Raw genomic sequence first — 26,177 nt, forward strand, 5'->3', positions numbered from 1 at the left:
TTTTTTTTTGCTGCAGCACCTTACAGCCAGTATCTGGCTGTAAATAAAAGAATGAAGACACAACATAATGTATTTTCCCTAATATTTTAAATTTGATGGGTTAATATATGTATTATTTCATGATATGCCACATGGAGTTCTGGTAGGGTTAAAACAGAAAAAAAGAGATGGCAAATTGTCCACTGATGCACCAGATGATGCACCAGTAGATGTTGTGTGTATGGTTCATGTTGTTCACATTAACAAGGGTCAGAATACTGTTCTTTCAAATCAGCCTAAATCGTAATGTTGTAATTTTGTAATAATGTTATGGATTGTGAAAAACATAAAATAAAAATACTGGCATCTGGAACACGATGTGTTAATTTTGGACACTGCTGATTGCGTGAACATTACATATTTACAGCTATTAATGTAAAAGATAAATTAAATCTTTGAATTACTGGCCTCGCCTAGCCAGCCAGCCAAAGAAGAAGAAGGAAAAAAAAATCATTATTGTTGAGCCCTGACATGAGAGCCTTTGTCAAGTAATCAGTGTTAGTAATTTAGCAATGCTAGCTCTGAGGTCCCCATTTTGGGAGTTTAAAGACCCCATGAGTAGTAGTCTGAAAGGTGTTTAGTTTCCATTCCCCTCCTTAATGGCCATACTAGAGTGAAACACTGTGATTTATTAGGTTATAAGAGAAGACATGACTGCTTGTATGGTGAGGGTGTACTGTGAGCGTAATAAAGGAAATGTTCAAACTTTCTTTCGTTAGTGTCAGCCACACCGCCCCATTCATCCCATTCTCATTTTCACTGTAAAGAAATGTTCCATACAAAGTCTATTTAACACGTAAAGTGATATAAGGTAGAAAAGTGTGTGGTTTACAGGTTTAATTATTGTATTAGCTTTCCTTACACCCAGTGCTCTCGACTAATCGGCCCCAGTAATTGTGGACAGAGGGCAGGTGGGCTAGACAGCGTTTGCACAGGTATGAGAGAAATGTCTTCCCAGACTCACACCTGTTTTGCCTGAAGGCCCTGGACGACAGAGACCAATCAAAAAAGACAAGGATGATGGGAAAATGGGGAAAAACGAGTTTGGCCTCTCTTCCAAAGGTGACCACAAAACATCAGTGCCGGTAAGTGATTGATCGCTGGAAAAAGAAATAAAAGAAAGGTATTTGGTTGCTTGGATAGCTATGGTTTACTCATTTTTCCTTAAAAGCCACATGCATTATCGGAAAAGACTAAATGTAATTATATAAGGCTGATTATGATTACCAACAGCAGTGCCACTAGGACTAGAACATGTATATCACCCTGATATGTTTTTATATTAATAATAATTTCTAAGAACATTGATATTTTTGTTTATCCTTTTTTGTTTTTGACATTTATCATTTAGAATATATGTAAATATACTCTTTTTTTTTAGAGGTTTGTCAGATATTCATGGGGGATCTCACAACCCAAATAATTAAATTTGTTTGTACAAATCTATTGTTCTATTTCTTGCTATTTTTTATTTTTTTACAGTACAGGGAAATTCCAGTTTGGAAATGGATCCTGTGAGTGTCAGTCAGGCCTTGGGTGTCATAGTTCTCTGGTATGTTTAAAGAATGTCACCATCGTACATGGCTTTTGTCACTGAGTGTAACCGTACTCTGGTATAAACGTGCGGTAAACACTAGAGTAGCGTAATGAATCCTGCTATTGCTCTGTGTGGAATGCTGTGCTGCGGTAAACCCCTGACATCAATATCTGCCTTTTAAATCTGCCAGCTAACTCTCAGCGGTGGTGTTCAGAGGTGTCACGTATCCCAACTGTTCCCTGCATCCTCCCAGCATCTATTGTCACTCGTTTAAGGTGTTATCTAACCCGCTATTCACTCCAGTAACGCATACGCTGCTCACTTCGTTCCATTTGCCAGGACCACTCGTGTTTCAGGAGACAAGAGGACAGATTTGGGGAGGGAAGGGAGATTTTGTTGGAACTAGCATCATGAGGAGGTGTTTCATATCTAGCGTGAGAAAACTGTGCTTTTTGCTCTTAGTCACCAGATCTGTATGTGTAAGAGTTAAATACTAACTGTTGACTAACTGTAGCTCCCTGCAAACATTGCTAATTGACTTTTTTTAAATATTAAATAATATTTTAGTATACAGGCAGACTATCACAACTATCAGACTATCACAATTTTTATGGATTACAATATTTGTTTTTCCAAACAATGGGTTGATGTTACCTTTTCCATTTTTAGGTCTTTGTGCCAAACAATTCACGGAACAGTGTCATCAGTGATTGTCAGTGTTAATCATGTAATTAACCAGCAAGTAACATTTTATTTATTTATTTATTTAGTTTTTTTTTTTCTCTGAGGCACACACACACATGATTTCCTCTTTGTAGCCAGCTTTTTAATGGAAATTTTTTTTGGGGAAAAACATTTTGAGGTTATTTTCAAACAAACAAACAAATGTGTTTGTTTGTTTGTTTTATTTTTCCCCTGAGTAATATTAATTGGATGAAAATGTGTCTCTGTCTAGTCCCAGTCTCCGCTACCGTTTCACAATCTAGAATATTGCATTTCTTGTGTGTTACTTGTGCTTATATTTTTTATAAAGACTAAATTCAGACTGAACAAAGTGATTGTGGTTGGTGTGGAGTCACCACTCATGTTCCCTCAATACTTTTGTGTTTTATCACCCTTGTTTCCTCTTTTTTGCAACCTTCCTTATTTTTCTCAGAGCCTGAGAACAAATGGAACGATTAGGGAATCCTTCCCAGCTAATCACACTGTGCCGTGGCCACTTCCGCCTTGTTGATTACCACGGAAACCATTAGAGAGAAGAAAGTGGCGGGATGTTTGATGGTGTCCGGCGGCTCAGGGGAGGTCAGAGAGGGGTGTGTGTGATAGGCCATTTAGTCTTCCTGCTCCCATTACTCGAGCATTTCCTCTATCTCACACACACACACACACACACACACACACACACACACACACACATCTAAGTCTGGACACTAATCATTACCATACCACAAACTATTACTATAGCAATACAGCGCTCGATTGTATTGCACTCAGATCTACCCACAGTGACCTTCATGAGCTATCAGGGATTCACAAGCTTTCATGTCAGCTGAACCTGTATATACAGTAATGGTCTAACTTTTCGATAAATAAAATGAAAAATAATTTCAGTGTTTTTTTTTTGTTTTTTTTTCACAATCAATCAAGTAGTCTGTCCCTCCATTGAAAGTAATTCTGTCAAAACTTCAAAAAGAGATCATCAAAGTAATCCATATGATATAGTCATTTTAATCCAAGTCTTCTAAAGAGATACAGTACTCTCGATGGTAACACTTTATTTTGATGGTTCCCTTTAGACATTCTGTTGAGCATTAGCAACTTTGCAAGACTACCATTCATTAGAGTATTAGTAGACTGCCGGCTTAATATTTGCTAACACTTTATTTTGATGGTCCCCCAAAAGACTACTGACCATTCTACTGACTATAAGTAGACTAAAAGTATGTACATTTCTTCTAACCCTAACCTCTCTACTAATAATCTACAAATACTATAATTATAGTATAATAAACAGAAAGGTGTGCACCAGGCATTGATACCAGCATACAATAGGCTACATCATGCAATACAACACCATTATTTTGTGTGCTATAATAATATTTGTATAAATTTACGGCATTCTGGATTTTGGCATTTGCTTGTACGGCTCTGAATTTCAAAACACCTCTCAAAATGCTTTCTACGGATGCGAAAAACTCAGATTTTTTTTTTTTTTATGACAGATGGAAGTTTCGGAGGCAGTGTGTAAACGTGATTGACACAATGTGAGGTCGAATTTATTTTTTAAAGTGTGAAGATTTTGAACAAGAATTTTGGACTTGGTGTGCAAGGACCTTAACCCATGAACACATTTAAGTTATGCATTTATTTGCAAATAAACACTGATCAACGAACATACATAGATCTCTTCATATATAGTACGAGAAAGATCAACTGTACTTGCTTGACATGCAAGAAGAAACCTCAATGGTTATTGCAGAAGCTCAGACATGTTTGTGTGATGCACAAGAACATACCTCACTCTTGTGCATCATCTACACATGCTTGACCTTTAGTTTACCATATTTTATGTACTCTATGTATGTGAGTTGTAAGCAAAAGCATAGCAATGCCCTGGTAACCACCCTACCATCAGAAAATATAAAAATCAAGTTTCTTTTGGGATTTGCTTTTCTATAAAATCCTCAGAAACCCCCTGCAGTTTCATCATGGACCTCTAGGAGCTGGTGAACACATTTTTCACCCGCAATGCATCTCTCCTCACTTCCCCTATTGTAGTCTGATGTCTCTATGCATTTCTCCACCAACATGCCCACAGTGTACAGCACAGCCCATGGGTATGATTCCAGATGGCCACACTAGTGTTTGCTGTGTTTGGGGATGATGGGGTGTGATCTCAGTATAAGATGGGTGACATATGCCTCCTCGCTCTCTTTAGGCAACCAGCAGAGAATCATAGCTAATAAATGAAGACGGAATACCACAACAACTCATACCTCCAAAACTATGAGAAGACCATGAATAAATGTGCTCCAAGAACCTCAACTCATGTCAGTCAGTTGGTAATAACAGTTGATAACATTAGCAAAGGTAATAGCATGCCTCTCCACAACAAGCTAAGTGCAAAGTTTACTTTTGAACAAATTTTGAATCAAACCTGATCCTTGGGAACAAGCAATATAGAAATAGTGATGCAATAGTCAACAGTTTGATTCTCAGGACACGCACAGCACACATCAATACTTAAATACTTAGAATTTAAGTTGTTTTACTCTATCAAATAAATAAATATACGTGTACTCATTTTTTTTTTGTTGATATATATAAATAATATGTGTGATATAACGGATATGTGAGCAACTTAATGACAGTGCTGAGATAACCTCAGAGTATAGACTCTGGAACAATCACCAGGGAAATTCCTCAAACAGGAGTCATTACCCAGAAACCTGAGCAGCTCCTCATTGTAATGTGAGAGATGATTATAGCTCTTGAAAAGGAAACCCACCCAGCACGATGGTCTAATCCATGACTCTCAATGAACCAGACAGGAGGATGGAGGAAAGACAGAGAGAGAGGTCTGTCATGTAGACTAATTGCGATTAAGATAAGTAATCGTACAATAGTTTGATGGTGGTCTTTAATCACTGCCATTTTCTTCTTAAGTGTAATGTGCACCATGAGAGAGCTGGACGCTCAACGTCCCAGAATCAGGATATTTATGTTTGTCAGTCTCATGTCCGGGGATTACACATTACACTGGATCGGCAACAATATTCAATTATGGTAATACCATCTGGTTCATGAGAGAGAGAAGAGAGATGTTGTTGACCTCTAGGGGTGGTGCGATGGTCCAGCTCATTTAACATGAAGGATGAGCACACTGATTCTAGATGTACTCCACTACTCATCCTCTATATTTAGACTGATACTGTATGGAAACAAGTAAAGTGAAGTAAACTCATATACATAGGTCTTTCCCAGGTGGGTCTGTTTCTAATTGCTGGGCTGATGTAATGCAAATGCAAAACTAATTTATTTTTCTCATTAAGGCTTTATTTATTTATTTATGGTAGTTCTCTTTCATTCTGATAACACTATTAATAGAAGATAATAAGTAAGAGGTAAAAATGAGATAATTGTTAGGTCTACTTATCTATATATATTCTGTCTGTCTCTATGAAGGAAATCTGGATGGAGACACAAAAAAAACAAAAAAAACAACAACAACTAGGCACAATAACACGTGCATGCGCTCAAACACACACATAAAACAATATGTTGTGACTAGTTTACATTTGAGGCATGTGAACTGGAGGAAACTGGGTCTGTAGCTTAGATTTCTTATCAATATATGATATGTTTATGAGCATGCACAAGAGAATGTTCTTACTCAATTTAGTAGGGTGTTCACCCATCATAAACTTCTAAAAATATAGCAAACACATTGCCTATTACAAAGTAAAAAATGCAATTTAGATTAAGGTTTAACAATAAAGAATGGTGGTTTAAACTTCAGTCAAGAGTATGTTCATTCATATTGTCATCTAGTCCTCAGAAGTTCATATTTAAACTGCTAGTGAGTTGGACAAACCTTTAATCAATGGCATATTTAGATATCTCAAATCAATTAAGAACCACAGGTTCTGTTCCAGTGTTTTATTTAACATATACTTTACCTTACATGTTTTTCATTGTATCATGTGTCAGGTCATATATGTACTGATGATGTACTGACAATCAAATAGACTATAAAATGATGTCCTGCTGCTATAAGAAACCAAAATAATCAATGCTGAACTGAACTAGTAAGCAATTCTGTGAACTTTTATTTAGTGAGGCTGAAACCATCAAATTGAATAAAACAAAATGATGCATCCAAATGAAAGCAAAATAGCCCATTGTATGGTTTATTCTGATCGATTCTGGGCTCAGTTCTCTTTCAAATGTCCAAAAACAGTCAGAAGAATATTGTGCAACTTTGTATAACATTTTTTTCCTCCCTGAAGCTGTGTATATAGTAGCAATAGATCTGTTGATATTTGATCTGTGTTTATGTCCTATGGGAGTCGAGGAGGTGGCAGGGACTTGCCCCATCTATTCTGTACACCGCGGGGTCATCTCTCTCTCTTTCTCTCGCTATCGCTTTCCATTTGCATTTCTCATTCTACAGGCATGTCACATAAACAAAAACTGGCTTGCAGCTACGAAACAACGGCCACACGTCAGACATCAACCATGCGTCTTTTCCTGCACAAGACAAAAAGAGGAGCTTGTCCAGTAACAAAATAAAGGAGTAAAATAAGAAATCAAGCAGAACGCTGAGGTTTGCATGGCCTTAAGAGGTTTCTGTGTAGATGAGGACACACATGCAGTCATCATATCAGCTTATTTACCACATCACGTCATCTTAACCTGTTTCTGCGTATGTCTCCGGGTCCTGAGAGTCACTAAACAGATTTATATTTAAGTTTCAAAAATGATAACTTCTTTCAAATGTCTTTTGTTCACTCTATTAATTCTTAATTACAGAGGATAAGGTTAGTGTTGGGTTAAGACTAAGATTTGACTTTGCATTGCCTACATAACTAGCCGATATTCTAGGCCATGTTTCTGGTCAATTCTGATATTGTTTTAAGCTTTTTACTTTTGTTTCTTGAATCAAAATGAGTGGGCAGGTCCACACCAAATCTACGCTCACAAAACTTACATTAGATTCCAGATTTACATGGAATTTAAATGCTTATAATTTACGATGGTATACATATTGCTCACCACACAGTATATTTTTTATAGTTTTATGACAATTTCAGCTATCATTAAGAATGTAGTGCGAACAAATGTTACTGTTCTACAGAATTCTGCACATTTTTCATTAAAAAAGCATATAAAATGTTAGAAACATTTACTGCATACGAACTCAGACTTCTAATGCATTCTTTTAAAAGAAATAAACACTATAGAAACCTAGAGACTATAGGTACCTAATAGAGAACAAGAGTGACCATTCACTTTTTCAGGGGCTTACAAATTTTGATTTGAAGAAACATGTAAAAAACATATACATACGTACAGCCATTGGTTAAAAGCTATATTTAAGTTAAATATAACTTATAAGTTAAAACGGTAACACTTTAATTCAGGGAACACATATTCACTATTAACTAGTTGTTCATTAGCGTGCACATTGCATTTTAGCATAAGCATATTAGCTGTTTATTAGCAATTATAAAGCACGTATGAATGCCTTATTCGGCATGACCATATTCTAGATCTCTTAACCCTGTCTTATACCTAAACATAACCATTACAACAAGGTTTAAGGATTATATGTCATTAAAGGGGGGGGACGCTATTTTTAATTATCTATACATCCAGTGAGATAATTTCATTCAGAATATCAAATAACCAACAGAAGCAGGAAGAAGCCAATCAGAGTTCAAAGTCTGTCTGGATTAGTTTCATGTCAGGCCTCTACCTGTCTTTAGTTTCCCATCATTCTGTCCCATCATACACGTTACTGCGTGCCCGTGATGGACTTGTCGCATTCCATGGAAATCAAATGGTGGGAATTGCTCCCGTGCCATTCTCAAATCATCTCAAACGCGTCTCCTGTGCCACGCTTAGCACAGAACACCCACAATCCAGTGTTTTACGGTTTGTCGGGGGGGTTGGGGGGGTCTCTAAAGAACATTATACCTTTTTACAGCCACATCATTGGGTTACAATGCTCACATGTTCCGCTAATAATTTGAGCATGCTTTCCAGTGTATTCAAACGGCTTAGGTGTGTGCAACGAAGCGATTGGAGGCTTGCATTCAGGTCTCTACATGAATCTAAATCGATTAACGTAAGTTTTTTTGTCGTTTTGTTTTGTTTGTTTTTTTGGGGCATGGCAATTCCGCCCAAGATTTGCCACCATAAAGGGGCTTGAGCTTAGGCCCATGCTCCTTTCCAAACCTTCCAAGAACGTTGATAAGCAGATCCCCGAATGAAATCTCCTCGTTCCCGGCTGCGTCTGCCTCTAATCGTTTTATTTACAGTTACAATAAAAGACGAGTCTGTAATGGCTGGGTGACATAATAAGCGGCGCAGGAACAATCGGAAAACAGTCCTAAGCGCATTCCAATTTTCGCATTAGGCTAATCGTGGAGAGGAAGGAAATAAAGACATCAGTTGGATGAAACGAGCGTAATTGGAGAATAATGTAGTTAGTTTGCTCTAATCTTCTGCATAATATTAAAATGTTCTCAGTGCTCCCCAGCTGCAAGCAATCAGTCGCTCTGGAGGGGGAAGACAAGGAAAGAAAGCGAGAGAGAGACAGAGAGAGAGAGAGAGAGAGAGAGAGAGAAGCTGCATGTATGTGTCTGTTAGCAACATTGCTTTAGCATTTTGAGAGAACGTAGCACTTGTCTGTACATACTTGACGGGAGTAGCTAAGTAAAAGAAGCAACACTACTAACTTCACTACATTTTTCATTAGCGTGACAGTAGCTCAGTTGTGTTCATAACAGTGTTGCTTCTCCAGTAACAGCCTATTTCTTTCAACAAGTAGCAGTTTGATTTGACATAACACTACATCACTGTTGTTGTATTTTATGTAACATTATACCTCGCACAGCTTTCAAATGAATAAGCCAAGACGATAATCAAACACTAAATGATTTTTAAATAGCGTTGGATGTATTCATTTAGTGAGTCAGTTTGTTTGGATGATTCACTGAAATGGTTACAATAAATGGTTGACTCATTCATTTGAATTAATTCTCACTTGTGTTCCTGGAACTGGGAACTACTATTCTTTATCACTATATTTATAGTTTATTCTTTTTAAGGATGTTTTGCCGGTTGTGTGTACATTAAATATAGTAGCTAGTTTTTTGTGCCATTCTGTTTTTTAACCTATTCATATAATCAGATCATTTAAAACGTATTGCCTACTTATATAACCTTGTTAGGTTATATATAACTGGTTAGTAAAAGCCTAGTTGTTTTTTCACAGTAGTTAAACTACTTTAAACCGTGAGCATGCAGCTTGAGGCTGTGCAAACCAGTTTCAAAGAAGCTTCTCTAACACTAGCAGTTGAGCATTACTAAATCAATAAGGCAAATTCATGGTTTCATGGATGGAGATACTAAAAAATGCAAAGGTGTTAGCATTAGCTCATAACTTGCTAGCTTACACGATGTAACACACACATACATTCAATCAATACTCTTGGATTCCTGTTCCTGTTTCTTGGATAAGGCCTTGTTTCATCAATTGTCGTTACTGATTATCCATACACTAGTGAACACTTCCTTCTTTGGCATGTTTCATGGTTTTATCATCGTGCTGTACTATTGACAAGCATCCAGCACAAAGAATGAAAGAAAACTGAAAATCTTTTTTTTTTTTTCTATCATATTATTTTTTGAAGTTATAGCAGACTGCACTGTCTTGAGAGTATGCGTCGGCCAGTAGCAAAATTAAAGCCAGGTTATTTGTTCTCCCTGTGGCTTCTCTCATCTGTGATTTCAAGCCTTCCTTCGCTCTGAGGGTGTTTTTTATTCCCGTTATTGTGCAGGAAATTGTCATTAGTCAGTGGAACAAATAACGTGAAAACCGCCGTGGTTGCCTTTGCTCCGCATCAAAACACAACAATGAATTAATCAAATTAAAATTCCTTGTTATGCGATTTTGCTTTAATTTCCACAACCAAGCCCCTATTTAGTATTTGACAAAACCAAAATGGGGAAGTCACAGTTAAAGGCCTCAGTAACAGTGTTATATTAGGAAAGAATCATCAATCCTTTAAGCTAATTTGGATAACTTGGAAACCATAAAAGTAAGCTAGTGAAATTCAGTATTTGCTAAGCTTCTGCTATTTTCACACGTCTTTAACTGCAGCAGCCACTTAATGGACTTTGTTTTTGCTTATTGATTGACTGCCATTGAGACATTAAATGCAATTCAAATTATTATGACTCTACAAAAGCTATTACAAATGGCTAAAGAACTGTAAAAGTGTTGTACAGAGGCATGTAGGGTCTTTCAAAGGCTTGCTGTATTTCACTTTAAATATCTGTGATCCTGAGACTACTTAAATTATCAAAAGCCTGTAGGAATGATATTTTTGAATATATATATTCATGAACGCATGAATGTATTTGTCGCTCATGTTGTCTCAAATATGCAACTCTCATTAAACACACATTCTGCTAACTTTTTGCTACAAAACAGTAGCATTGTGAATATCCTTTAAGATAAAGCAGTTTTTAAGTATCTCATTTATAAATGGCCCTGAAAACAGCCAATTTTCAAGGAATAGAAAAAATTAAAAAATATATAATAATTTACATTTACCCAACCTCTTGTGTTTTGAAGCCATTGCAATTTTTTTGGTGATGTCCAAGCTGCTATAAATAAACATGAATGGCAACCATATCTGTCATTATTTTCATTGAATAACTAAATTTCAGTCTGTTCCTCACATAAAGTTACAGGTCATATGGAATACTGTTATGATGCTTATTATTTTTCTGATATTTTGGATCCCTAACAACTTTTATTCTGTGGAAGCAATTCATACATACTGTTAAATGTCTCCTTTGTGTTCCATGATGGTGCATAAATGACAGCATAATGATTTTTGTTCTCTAAACCCTGCAACACAGGCCAAAGTTGAAAATGTCCATGTTCTGGTCTAGTCCTGTTTTCGGTTTTAACGTTCTTCTCTCCTCTCTGTACATATTCTAGCAATGGAGGCGGCTGCCATATGCCCTCCCAAAGCCAAGTGCGGTCCCGAAGCGCTGGTGTATTGCAGTCATTAGCCCCTCACGCCGTCAAGCTCCAAACTCATTTAGCCTCATGCTGGACCTTCATTATGATAGACTTGTATCAGATGGCATCTCTAGCTGGGCACAGGCTCAGGGCGAGAGGGGGAGAGTAGGGCCGCAGCCATGGCCCGCTCCTGCCCCAGCGGATGGGTGGAGGGGGTGGTGAGAGAGAAGCAGATGTAGTGGTGGGGGTTTATGCTAGACCACCACAGAGGAAGAAAACATTGGAGACCTCCGAGACTCCTTGCACTAGCTTTGTTGCATTTGTTTTCTGGCCCACCAAACTCTGAAACCTGGGGTGTCAAAATTATCACAGTTTCCCAGTTGTGAATATCTTCATATCCAATTTCTGAATGGAAAGCTCATGTTTTACGATAACTCCAATAGCATGTGAAGGCAGCATATTACAATATTTGGCTCCGTGTTTGTTCTGTGTGGTAGGTTGCTAAATCACACCTCCGCTGTCCAGGCTAGTCAGCTCATGTCCTGTTTGAATTATTTCAATGAATAGATTTAAATATTCAATTTAAAGATTTTTGTACAAATCTGGCAGAGTGTTGAGTCCCCACTTGATCAAAATCTGCATCTTGAAGCAAAACCAGCGCTGCTCTAAATGATGCTCCATTTATCTATCAATCCTAGCATACGAATACACAGGAAATACAAATGATTCAAACATTACAAAACAAATGGCTGCAACAAATTTGCCCTGTTTGCTAACAGTCGTTTTACTCAGTCTGTAATAAAAAGTCAATGAACCAGGGGGAGTTCATATATTCCCATAACAAAGGCAGGGGGAGCTGTCATTTCCCTATTCTCTGTCTTTTATGAAAATATCTTCTCTCGCTCAAGACGGCGGGGGGCGGAAGGCCTCGCTCGACAGATCGAGCCGATAAAACGTGCACGCTCCCAAAGACAATGAGTGCTGAGCCACAGACTGTGACAAACGTCTGAACCTGCGTTCTAACGGTCTATCCGATAAAGAAAAACAACACGGGGAACGGGGAAGCCACATGTTAGAGCAAATGAAAAGTGCATCACATTTTCCTTCCCCGCACGCCTGATCCTACATGCCGTTATCTCTTAGCATGCTGATATATTGCGATGCTTTTAAGACACCCAGCGAATGAGAACGGGTCTCCGCAGCCCCGGGAGAGATGCCTCGCTCTCGCCGATCGGCTGTCGCTATTGGATTTCTGACTTTTAACTGGGTTAACCTACTTTACTGTGAATACAAATTCAATTGCCACCACAGCTGTTTTATTTGGCGTGCGTGTCTTTCCCTCTCTCGCTCTCTCTCGACAGGCTGTGTAACCACATAGAAAACAATTTCCCTCTGCGGAGCACTGGCAAACCATAAAATTAAAATGAAGTGCCATTACACGTTCACAAAGCAAAGGGGGTCCTTCCTTTTCTGCCCTCCCTCTCCCTCTCCCTCTCAATATTGACACAATGCTTATCCCTTTCCCGTTGCCGTTTATGTGCTGCTTGTTTGCCATTGTTGCTAGCAGTACTATGTTAGCATGCTAGCCTCACCTTTTTCTCTCTCTCTCTGTGCGTGCGTGTATGTGTGTGTGTTTAGTAATGGTTCTTCTCACTGAGACACTAAATAAAGCCATATGAGGCAGCCAGGAAACATTTTAGGACTTCATTAGGGCAGTGGGAGAGGAGAAGCTAAGCGCTCCAGCAAGCTGGTACTGTTTAGCTGCAAAACGTCAACAAGAGCACTCACGTAGCTGCCTGCTCATACCCCAAACAACCCCCTCCGCCCTCACCAGCCCTTTATCCACCCTGCTACGTTCTGCTCGGGTGGTGCGGGCCACGCAGGAACCCTTCGTTTGCCTGAGTGCCGCTACCCAGCCGGGGGCGGCCCAGACTGACATACCTAAAGAGCTCTTCTGAAGCTAACGGGGTTATAATTGCAGTTTGCACAAATTGCATGCACTCCACAATGAGAATGACCGAGAGGAGCAGTGCAACCAAGCACACTAACTTCCTGGAAAGTGCCGATGTCGACCGCAGCCTGGGCCACTTTGTTAAAGCTATCTGACAGAGCCCAAACCCTGCACACACTACAGCTAACATGTCATGATCGGTTTACATCTCAGTATCATTTGATTTTTGCTCTTTTGTTTCTCGTCTCGGTCTCCGTGCATCTCTCTCGTCCTGAGGGCCGGTAAGGGTTTGTGTACCGGCTTTCTCTCGCTCTCGCTCTAATAACGGCCTTCAGGTAAGTGTCATCTGTACAGAACTGATCCGTTTACATCACATCATAGTGGAGATGCACTGCTCATCCTTGTGTATGCGCACTGGACCTTGTGTTGAATAATGTTCAATAAAATATACTCTTGTTTTCATGTATACGTGCAATATTGAGTGCTATTTTTCATATGCCGAACATCAGCAGCTGTTGTTTTTCTCAGCGTTAGTTGAATCCCACAAGCATGTCTGTAGCATGTTGAGACTGTGATGCTGAGGAACATGCATGTGTTTTTGGTATTGTTGAGTATTGCTCAGGCTTTGTTTGAGTGTGTGTCTGCTGTGCTGGAGGGTAGATGACTGTACTAAAGCGCCACCTAGTGACACACACCCTCCATACTAGAGTAAAGCTACACAACGGAGCACTACCCAACCCCCAAACCATCTCCAGCAGTCTAGCTGTCTGTCTGTCTTTGCTTTTGCTTCTGAAGAATGGCTACATTTAACGATTGCAGCAATATCAGGTCTTTAGCATTAATGTCTTGTATTATATCCAACCAAAGCAGATCTCTGATGACTGACAAAAGCTCTATTTATGTTAAGTATCAACTATTTCTCATTTATTTCTCCAGAAATTCCTTACAAGATCAATGGACAGCATCCAACATCCTAACATGTTAATCAGCACAAAAATGCATGTATTATTATTATTATTATTATTATTATTATTATTACATTGAAAGTCTACTGCACTCCAGGTTCAGATGTACTGGCAGAAGAAACACAAAAATAAAAAAAAATAAAAATAGACACAAACGAGGCAATTGTTGACATATAGTAAGAGTACATAGCAAGAATTGTGTGTAGTAGCTTAAATCTTTTAGTCATGGAATAATTTAATCTGAAATGTTTGAGTTTGCATTTTCCAATTTTTGAATGCTGACTCTGGGATCTTGGAAAATGTTAACAGTTTAAAGTTAAACAGTTAGGTGAGATCTCATCTGAAACTGTATAGTAGATATTAAACAGATCCTCAGGAAATCTAAACAAGTAATGAGTCAAATGTTTGGAAAGAGATCCCATACTGCAGCATGCATCTCTCCACCTACTGGGAAACAATTAAACCAGAGTAAAAGTTTCCGGATGAGCTTCAATGTGCCCTTGAATATGAGGCTTGTCAACACGGATCTATAGATGCGGTTCCCTCACAGTTACAGTCACCCGCATCAAAGCTCAGCTCACAAACGGCCGACAGTGATGAGCGCCTGTCACTGCCCATAAAGGTGATGCACACACACACACACCCTACGGTCCTTGGCTAGTCTATTTATTTTTATCGCAACAATGAAAATTTGCATTTCACACTACTGCACTCCAGGTTCAGATGTACTGGCAGAAGAAACACAAAAATAAAAAAATAAATTTTAGCACAACATTTACATGAATGTGCTATGTGATTATAAAGTTGTCTAAATCATCTTTTTACATTTTGCTATTTGTAAATAGTTTCACATGTGAGTGGGTTTAGTGTTATGGTAATTATGCTGAAGTTGAAATATTGGATTATAACTTCAAACAGACAAGTAAGCAATTGTATAACATTGCTCTCATGCCAATTCTAATGTTCAGGTCTTACATATATATATATTTAACGTTCAAAATGACAGTTTCAATTATGTTTATACACACACACACACACACACACACACACACACACACACACACACACGTTCCTGCAAGGACAAGAAGATGGATTAGATTGACATTGTCACCTTCCTAATCTAGATGAACTCTCAGAGACAGACAGACAGATGTGACACACGAGGAATTTGCAGGACAACATGCCACCTTACTCATTCTGATGTCAGAAAGTTGCTCCTTACCTAAACTTAATAATACATTTTTTATTTATTAGAGGACATTAATGTGGCTACTATCTATCTATCTATCTATCTATCTATCTATCTATCTATCTATCTATCTATCTATCTCTGTCTGTCTATTTATTTATTAATTTATTCTAATAATCGTTTGTTTGTGCTTACTTCAGATACTGATGTGTACCCCCCCTCAAAAAAAAAATATTTCAGGAATATTACACCCCAAAATGGCATTTACTCACCCTCTTGTTGTTCTGAAATGTATTCTTAAATTTCAGTCTGCTGCTTAAAACTATCAGGACTGTTCTTCAAACTTGAAATTATGTGCACATGCACATTTATATAAACTATATTTTAGATGTCTTGATTGCGCTGTTTTGTCCTTTTTTGGAGGTTGGCTGTAAATTACCATCCAATGTCATTGTAGGGAAAAAAGTAGCATGAACATTTTTTTAAATACCTCCTTTTCTATTCTATGTACTGTAAGAAAGAATATCATACAAGTTTATAATGGCATACGGGTGAGTAAATCATAATGATTTTCATTTTGAGGGCAAATCAACCCTTCAAAAAACATTTAACATTCCATCTACAATTTAAAGGTGGCTGATTTCCTGGAATGAAAATGAATAACAATGCAGCAATAGTATTAAATGATGAGGGGGAAAAATTATCCTGAGAAGTAATCCATAATCTCTGTCATTTTTCAGAAATAATTTCTCCTCCAGATTTTCAGATGAGATCTCCACAATATCTTAAACTCTGTTTAGATTTGTCAAGATCCCAAAGTCTGAAGCTTTTTATATGAACTCAAACATTCCTCATTCATTCATGACCAAATGATAAGCTATGCTTCCCATGCTAATTCTTTAACTCTACACTCATACTGTACGTCTACTAGGCCTGAGCCTAGTGATCATCAGGATCAGCATTTGATTTGTTACTTTTCACTCATGCCATATGCAGGCTAGCATGAAATGACTGGGAAATGAGTATGAAACATTAACTATATGCGACATTCATCTAAACACAAAGCCACATCACAGTGTGTATGTGCGTGTGTGTCTTCCAGAAGAGCAGCTTTATGGAGTGGTATCTGATGATGCGTTCCTCATACGTCCACATCAGAGCAGAGACAGATGTTAATCACACACTATATGAGCACACACACACACGTTTGCAGAGTTCCCATCATTATTACTGTGACTGACAGACTGAAACATTGGGCTGTTCAGATTTTCTGGGTAAATCACCCTTTAACTGTCTGCATTCACAGCCATGTGAGGTGAGCCCTCTTTCACCATCATGTGAGTACAACTGCCCATACTAAATGAGCAATGCATCAGAGAATCAGAGCCTTAATTCTCTTTTCTTTGGATTTAATGTTATGTGCAAATCAATGACGTCACATATGAGAAATAAGGTACTCTTTATTATTAATTATTTTTATTATTCAATAAAAATATATTATTTTCTAAAATATTTCTGTTTGATGGACAGTAAAATACTGTACATGTATATAATAACTTTAAAGAAATTGGCTAGTGCTGCCTAAATGGCAATTATCCTTAGCTTTGTTAACAGATCATTGCAATCCATGTAAACGTGGCCACTGATGCATCTGTGTCTTGGAATATTGTTTTTGGAATACTTTCTCTACAACCTGTCCCCATTCTCTCTCTCTTCAGACTCTTTTATTTGATTTGCGTAAAACACGTCCTGCTGAAATGACATCCACATGCGACTGCAGGCTCTGGCACAAAGCTCAACACCACACCAGCAACAACAAACAACACACTAACTAACTACAACCATTAGTTTAAATTCTTGATATCCTTCACTCACAGATCTGCTTTATGATTTATTCATGATTATAAGATCCCTATACACTGCGATAAAGATCATCCTCGGCACAGTCTGTGATCTGGCAATGAAGGCTTGTGTTAGCGGGCTGATGATAGTCAAGCTAGGTGCGGTAACTTGCAGGATCATATGTTGAAAGCATTTTTCCTCCTTTACTTCCCTCTGATGACATATGTAGCCTACGGTAACGAGTGTCTACGTTTTCACTTCTTCTGAAAAGCAGGGATTAACAAGTTAAAAGGTTATGGCGTTAGTCAACATTTGCCTTTCAGCTCACCTCAATCACTCAAGACAGTAATTATCTAACATTGTGTCTGACCTCTGGCACCGTGCTCGTCTCCTTTCATCCAACTTTGAGAAAATAAACCTGAATACCATCTTACGCTCATTTTTTCTCTCTCCAATTCTGTGTGAAATATGCCTTAGTTAATTTCACTATATGGTAAATGTTGTCATAAAATATTTAACTGGTCACTATATCTTATATCACTATATCACTATGTCATTGTTTATTTGACTTGAATGATGAATCGTAAAATTTTAAACTCAAAGAGATGCCCAGCACGGACATGGTATAGAGCAGGACTGCACTGTTTTAAAAACACACTTGACAAAAGTGGTTTCAAGGAAATTCTCGATAAAAGTCTATAACTGCCACGTTCTGTATAAGTCCTTTTTTTGCCAGTTAGATTTGTGGTTCATTGTAGAATATGCATAAAGTATTACACTAACACACAAATGAAAATTCAGCTATGTACATTACATTCTTCCAGTCAATTTCATGAGGTGCATCAAATTATGCATTTTAAAAATTGCATTTATGCTTTTTGACTGCTCTCCTATCTGCTCCAACTTATTTAAAATGAATAAAAAATAAACCTATTTTTTTTCAAGACTAGTTTTGTACAACATAATTGAAAACTTCACAGTCACAATGGCAATTTAAGTCAATATGTCCACAAGTCACAAATTCTGTGGTGTTATTTTAAGGTCAGCATGCATAATTGCACATATGATAGATGGAGTATAACGAGTCATATCTAAATTAATTTATGTTCGCTGTGTTATATATAACTGCAGTAACACATTTTAGTTAATTTTCTAGTTAATATATGTACTACTGAAATTATATTTGAGAGACGTGCTTAATAAACTCAGGTACATATTTAAAACCTATCTAAAACCTTCTGATATTTATGAGGTTGAATTTTTGTGTGTTTTTGTTTAAAGACATTCAGATTTATGCTACAATTATAAAAAAAAAAAAAAAAGATTCCACATATAGTTCCTGATGTTGATCAGAAACATTAATGATATGTCCACAAGTCACAAATTCTGTGGTGTTATTTTAAAGAAGTCAGCATGCATAATTGCACATATGATAGATGGAGTATAACGAGTCATATCTAAAATAATTTATGTTCGCTGTGTTATATATAACTGCAGTAACACATTTTAGTTAATTTTCTAGTTAATATATGTACTACTGAAATTATATTTGAGAGACGTGCTTAATAAACTCAGGTACATATTTAAAACCTATCTAAAACCTTCTGATATTTATGAGGTTGAATTTTTGTGTGTTTTTGTTTAAAGACATTCAGATTTATGCTACAATTATAAAAAAAAAAAAAAAAGATTCCACATATAGTTCCTGATGTTGATCAGAAACATTAAGGTGTGATGACATGAATCCTCATGCATGACATCAATTCTGAGTGCCAAAATCAGACAGTTATGAAGTAGCATAACATATAAAAATTCATATAAAAGTTATATACTTAATCTGTTATAATTATGTGTAGGTAAAACACATTTGGCTTAATGCACAGGCGGAATTCATTTTTGTAAATTATGTGTACTGTAAATTATTCATGAAAGCAGCAACTTAAATGAGTTGGCATGACAATTTATGCAAGAATAGTTTTATGCTCGTTTCTTGAATGATGCCTGTTTGAACGGATGAGTTTTTTGTGATTACCAGAAATATCAGATGGAACATGGTAAAAGTACTGTTAAACATTGCAAGTGGTCATGCTAAACACATCATAATGTTTTTTTTTTCCCTCTGCATAATGAAAATATGTTGTACCATGCACACTGGATGAAAACATTACCACAACCTTTCCACATATTTTTATTATTTTTTTTTGACATAGTTGTGCTAGCTGACCAGTGGCCTGAGGAATTCACAACAGCAAAAACTTCAGACATGTAACGCTGGACATATGCCTGTGGTTAGCTGTGGAAGTGGGCGCAGTGTCCGTCTCACGGCCCCTGACCAGCTGTCCTCATTCCTCTATTGGGTCGAGGGGAACGCTCCTTCAGACCAGCAGGTACGAGGAACGTTTCCTGCAGGTGGCGGCTCTCCATTGCAGGGCAGCTGCTATTGCTCCGGTCTGGAGCTCTTGACCCAGTTACACTCATCTTTTCTTTCATTTTAAACACAGAGGAACACCGCTCCATACCTTCACATTCTCTGGCTGCCCAAACACGCCTCTCGCCTGCTGAAGATTAATGTTTCAGGCCTGACCCTGCTGGGCAGCTGACTACAGGAGAATAGATGGGTCAGAGAAGCCAGGCTTGGTGACGGAGATGGGTTGCTTACCTCAGAGAGCCCCAGAGCTCGGCGGCATGGTTCTCCTGTCAGCTCCCAGTGAAGAGAGAACTCCCGATCATAACTCAAGTTCTTTTAGCCCAGCTCCTGAACTCTCATGCCCACAGGGCCCTCAGTGGACTCCTCAGGACCAGAAACGTGTGAGAGAGGGGTCAGAGAATGGTTCAGTGTATCAGGTGGAACAGTTGTGTTTCAACATGAGCGAGTAGTTTGGGCTTATCAGCAAAGCTGTCAGAGGCATTTGCTGCCGTTTGTGTCTTGGCCTCAGGCAAGTGTTTATAAAGTTTTGTATGGATTTGATGCACAACTACCTGTCTATGATCAACCATTTAGCAGGCTGTTGTTTAATTAAAAACTAACTAATGCCATTTCAAATCTGAGACACTGCCAAAAGAAGACATTTTGCTTTTATTTGTTGTACACCCAACATATTCCACATATGTAGAATAATAATGCCATTGAACACAGCAGCTTTCAAATATGCTGGGAGTCAGATATAGTCCAATTTTTCTGCCCTACTTAAAACATCTTCACACATATATACATATGTGTTTGTGTGTGTGTGCACGTGTATGTATTTTTTTTTTGTCTCACAATAACTTGAATGTTATCAACAGTAAAATTAAAAAGAAAATGTAACAAAATGATTTACTTGTCTTTCTGTTATGCCATAGAAATTATCCAAATTGTTACTTCCTGGAAGTTAAAGCGGAGAGACCTCATAGCAAATGCAAATGCTTGGCTTTGTGTTTATTTGTTTTTGAAGCAGTTATAAATAGTCTGTTGCTATCTCAACCTGTGCTTTATAGAAGTAATACGGAAAACAAACTGCAGTTGGAGGGAATGCTGGAGGTGTCAGCTCAGGGAGTGACAGGCCTGCAGGCACATGATAAAATGCTGCCGTTTTGCAACATGTAAAAAACCCAACAAATCAAACACACACAAACAGATCAATTACAGAGGATTATTACTGTGTGTACAGGTTTGTGTTTGCATGTTGAGGTGAGGACAAAACTGGGATAAGAGGAACCAAAACTCTGCATACATGGATTAGATGTACCTGAAACAACACCTGCACAACGGACAGAAGTAACCACACTCTCCAACAATACTTTTTTCCAAAAAGCGGCCGTGCATTGCAGTGGTTTTGTCAGTTATGTGTTGGAACGGGATCATTCACACACTCATGAGGAGCACAGGAAGTCTTCTGCAGCGAGTCGGAGGGGCCGACCCAAGCTGGGTCGCTGCCAGCACAGTCGTCAGGGGCCGACGCGCTGGCCTAAAGCGCAGACCCACCCTCTCTCAGTCTATATTTCCTTCTCTAACTCTCTCCCTGTCTCCCAGCGGCAGCTGCGCTTTTTTGGCTGCAGCTGCAAGGTGTGAGTGTATGTGTTCATGGGCAGGAATATCTGCATGTGTGTGATTGCTGGAATCCTCCTCGCTTCAGTTTGTGTGTGATCTGTAAGAGTGCCCAGCAATTACTAAGCTGGCACTACACTGTCTGTTTACACACACACACATATTCCTACTGGACTTTATTAAAACACCATCTGCTGTCAGCTTACACACACAGCAAAGTAGAGGGAGAAACAAGGCGGGCAACTATTTCTTAGAAATATCTCTGAAGACAAGCTGCAGTGGCAGCATCACATACGATCAGCAGGTTCATGTGCTCTGCAGTCTTACAAGGCCTTGCGTTTGCCTCAGTGTGAGGGGCAAGAAGAGTCAGTTGGGGAAAAGGGCGAGAACAGATCTTTTGTCTGTCACTCCAAATTATGCAAACATGCATCCTTGCATACATACACACACAGAGTGGGTTTAGAGTCCCGCAGTGCTGCACAGGTGCTGCATGAGCTTTGGCCGGGCCCTGTAATGACAGTCTGATGGTTATTTCATTAGCTCTCATGTTCTCAGGGAGATCTCATTTAGGATGAGCAAGCATACTGATTGGACAGTGACTGTGGGCATGGTTATTTCATTAGCTCTCATGTTCTCAGGGAGATGTCATTTAGGATGAGCAAGCATACTGATTGGACAGTGACTGTGGGCGAGCAGATGAGATGTGGATAGATTACATTTTATAGCTCTGTTTTTTTATACACTATACAGAGTATTTACGTATAGTAAAATACAGTGGTCCCCAAATGTATTTGGACACTTACACACGTTTTCTAATCAAGCACGATGAAAAAAAGCAAAAAGCCATTATATATAATCATCCATAATTGTCAGGCACGAGCACTTTGAGTGACAGGACTTTTTTTTCTTTTTTTTTTTTTAATCGATTGCATTCTTTTTTGATAAGTCACATAGGGTAGCCCAGTCTACTGTGAACTATTGCAAAATACCACTCATCATAACTGAACATTAAGGACAAAATACAGTATGTTCTGAATGGCTCTGAATATGTGGTGTCACACATCAGTTTTGTGTTTATCATGGTCAGCAGTATCTCATCATGGTTAATGTGATGAAATACGCCTGTGGTTACTCTACTAGGACACCTGTGTGAACTGAAGAGAACTATGGAAGCCCATTAACTATGGAAATTATTAAATTTATAATAATCATGACATAAAACAGTGAAAATTATGAGTTACTAAGTCATAAATAATGGATAATACATAAAAATAATGAAATAAACATAACTATCTAATAAGTCCTACTTATTATTTAGTCAAACATTTTTGACTGTTCCCAGTTTTTATGCCCATATTTGGTCCTTCCTGTTCCTGTCCTAATTGTTTACAATATGTTCCAGGTGTGTCTAGTTATCATCCTCGTTTCCCTGTGTATTTAAGTTCGAGTCTGTGCAGTCTGTCTTTGTCCTGTGTGCTTTATTTATGGTTTCCGTGCTCCTTCATCTCCACCACAGTAGGCAGCCGTGACAGAATACAGGATCTAATAACAGAACAGTAAGCGGCGCCCCTTTCCCTGTGTTTGTTTTCCGTTTTTTTGAAAGTCTTTTTGTTTCCCGTCTGTTTTCTCCCTGCGGCATGAAAGTTGCCACACGGTTCGCCGCCCTAGCTTGCCTGGATCTCCCCTTTGTTTAGTATTCCTGGGAGTTCTGCAGGCTCGCCGCGGCTACGGCCCTGGATGACTCCACCCTCAACTTGCTGTTCTGGCACGGGGCCAGCTACCATCGCCCCGTGGGCCTGGCCTTGGATGACTCTACCCTCAACTCGCTGTTCTGGCATGGGGCCAATTACCATCACCCCGCGGACCTCCCAGACACCACGGGACTAAGCTGGAGAGAAGGAATCCTCCGGTGTCTGGAGAGCGTCCGGCCCCAAACCAGAACCAGCCCACCGGCCGCGGCATCCTCAAGCTCGCCAGCCACCGCTCTCTCCAGCCTGTTGGCCGTTCCGATGTCAAGCTCGCCGGCCGCGGCTCTCTCCAGTCTGCTGGCCGATCCCGAGTCAAGCCCCCCGGCCACGCCTTTCACCCCGAATCTAAAGGGGAATCGAAGGAGGAGAAGGCGATCGGCTCCAAGTCCAGAGCTCGCTCCAGTGCCAGCTCCTCGAAAGCGCATTGCTGTGCCTGCTCCTCCAGAGCGCCCTCCAGTGCCAGATTCTTGTAAGCGCTACCCAGTTCCCAAGTCTAGCCCAGGGAGGGCTCCTGATCCCCCGTCGAGCCCAGGGAGGGCTCCTTATCCCCCGTAGAGCCCAGGGAGGGCTCCGGATCCCCAGTTGAGCCCAGGGAGGGCTCCGGATCCCCAGTTATGGCCTCCTGAGTCCCCTGATCTGCCATGGTCTCCTGAGTCCCCTGATCCACCATGGCTCCCTTAGCTCCCTGCTCCGCCATGGCTCCCTGAGTCCCCTGCTCCGCCATGGCTTCCTGATCCGCCCTGGAGGCTCTCCTTGTCTCCGCCCCCTGTGTTGTGTTTTGTTCCCCATGTGCTCCCTGTGTCCCAGTGTCCCAGTGTTTATGACCATATTTGGTCCTTCCTGTCCTAATTGTTTCCAATGTGTTCCAGGTGTGTCTAGTTATCATCCTCGTTTCCCTGTGTATTTAATTTGATTCTGTGCAGTCTGTCTTTGTCCTGTATTGATCGTCAACCCCCGAGTCTACGTGTGTGATCCTGCCTGTGTTCCTTGTTGTTTGCATAAATAAATACCTTTTGTTAATCCTCTTGGTTTCCATGCTCATTCGTCTCCTCGTCTCCGCCACAGTAGGCAGTCGTGACTATATATATATATTTGTGTGTATGTAGAGAAAATGGACTTCCACAGAGAACTGACTTAATACATCAACTAAAAATGCAATGTCCAAAACAACAATAATTGTAATTTCATAATGTATGTGGCAAAAAAATAACAAACTTTGCATTAGCTAACAATTATACGCTTACAAAGTTATTTTCCTAAATAAATATGTATGAATTTTAAACAGCCTGAAAAGGTCAGTGTGCATTTGAATGCCTCTTATGGGTATGTGTAAGCATCTTAACATCACCACAATAACACTGTGATTTGTGAAGATGATGTTCTTATCATTTCTCTGAGATGTTTGTGCGATGATTTCTCTGCTGGAGCAGAAGAGGCTGTTGTGATTTTGTGTGAATGCATTCACACCAGTTACAGTCAAACTCCTGTGTGTCTGGCTCTAATTGGATTCACATGTTCTGGAGAGGGTCAGCGTACTCTTTGAGAGTGATGGGCCTGTTTTATACACCTGATTCAGCGATGACTGCTCAAGCTCAAACACTGAAAGGGGTTAAAGAACAACAGCATATGCTGTTTAAGTTAGCACACTCACTGATGCAAGAAATCTACTTGGTCACTACGTGGTCAAGAACACATCACAAGCAGACAGAGAAATGATGAGCTCAGTGGAAAGGAAAGATGATGTGAGATGGTCCACAGGGCAACTAAGCTGAGTGAGTACAACATGAGGTCATTCTGACTAATGAAACCCAGTGATGGAAATATGACCATCAGTCAGTTCAGGGATGCTCCCGTCTCATTAGTACTAGTATCATGTGAATTCAAGACTGAAGGAGATGCCCATTTAGAGGTGGGGTCAATTTAGTCAGTTTAGCCTATTTTGTCCAGAGGTCCTCAACCACTGTGTCGCCCCACTCCCGGGCTGTGGAAGAATTGCTACCAGGTCACAAGAACGTTCTGGGAAAAATGTGTATATATGACACTATATTATTTATTGCGCGTTAATGATTGTTCTAATTACTCTGTATTTTCATTGTATGCGATGGAGTAGCAATTTGACAATATCATGTTAAATTAGTAAATGAAAGATTGCTCTGATCTGTCATATATTAGGGGTTAAACAGAGTACAGTTGATCCGTGATTCAGACCCCACCATTCGGCATGCATCTGATTCGCAGATTAATTTGCCAATTTACACATTCAAGCAATTTTAAACCACAAGAAGAAACGAAACAAAACGAAAAACAACTTCGTTACTCACGAGCTGTTCTCGCACCCACTCAGCGTGCACAAGCATAGAGACGTGTTTCAGACAGCGCGTGAATGATTCCTCTTTCACGTCTCCCTGCATTTAAGATACAGACACATAAAAAATTATATAAAAAACCCTTCACGGCATTGTCATTCTCTGTGCTTTATTTTTTAATTTTTTAATTTATTTATTTTTTTTATTGCTTATCCGAAAATCATCCGATCTGTGCCTCAAAAACCACAATATTATCCACTGAACCACTATATAAATAAATATATAACCCCACCCCGTCCCGCGAGAACTTTTTCAAAACATTTCCAGTCCGTGTTGTAAAAAATGTTGGAGACCCCTGATTTAGTCTATTTAGAATTAGTCAGAGGTGTAAAGAGTACCTAAAAACTATACTTGAGTAAAAGTACAGATACCTTACAGTGAAAATTACTCCACTACACGTTACAAGTCACCAATTCCAAAACAACTTGAGTAAAGGTCTTAGAGTATCTGATTTTAACAGTACTTAAGTATTTTACTTATACTAAATATAGGCTCAAAGATGCACTAGTCAAAGAGACATGCCAGTGAAAAACTGTAACGTTGTGGAGAAGCTGCGGAAAACAGGCAGAGGCAAGGATCTATGTGCCGGTATTTCAACTAGAACAACCGGAAAACCTAGAACAAACAATAAAGCAAAAACCAAAGGGAACAAAGAACAGCATGACTGGCAAACAGACAACCATTACATTCAACAACTCACAATGAACTAAAGAAAAACTAGGGCTATATATACACACAGGGGGCTAACAA

The sequence above is a fragment of the Sinocyclocheilus anshuiensis genome, unplaced genomic scaffold (assembly GCF_001515605.1).
Source record: "Sinocyclocheilus anshuiensis isolate Anshui unplaced genomic scaffold, SAMN03320099.WGS_v1.1 scaffold35, whole genome shotgun sequence".
NCBI classification, from domain to species: Eukaryota; Metazoa; Chordata; class Actinopteri; order Cypriniformes; family Cyprinidae; genus Sinocyclocheilus; species Sinocyclocheilus anshuiensis.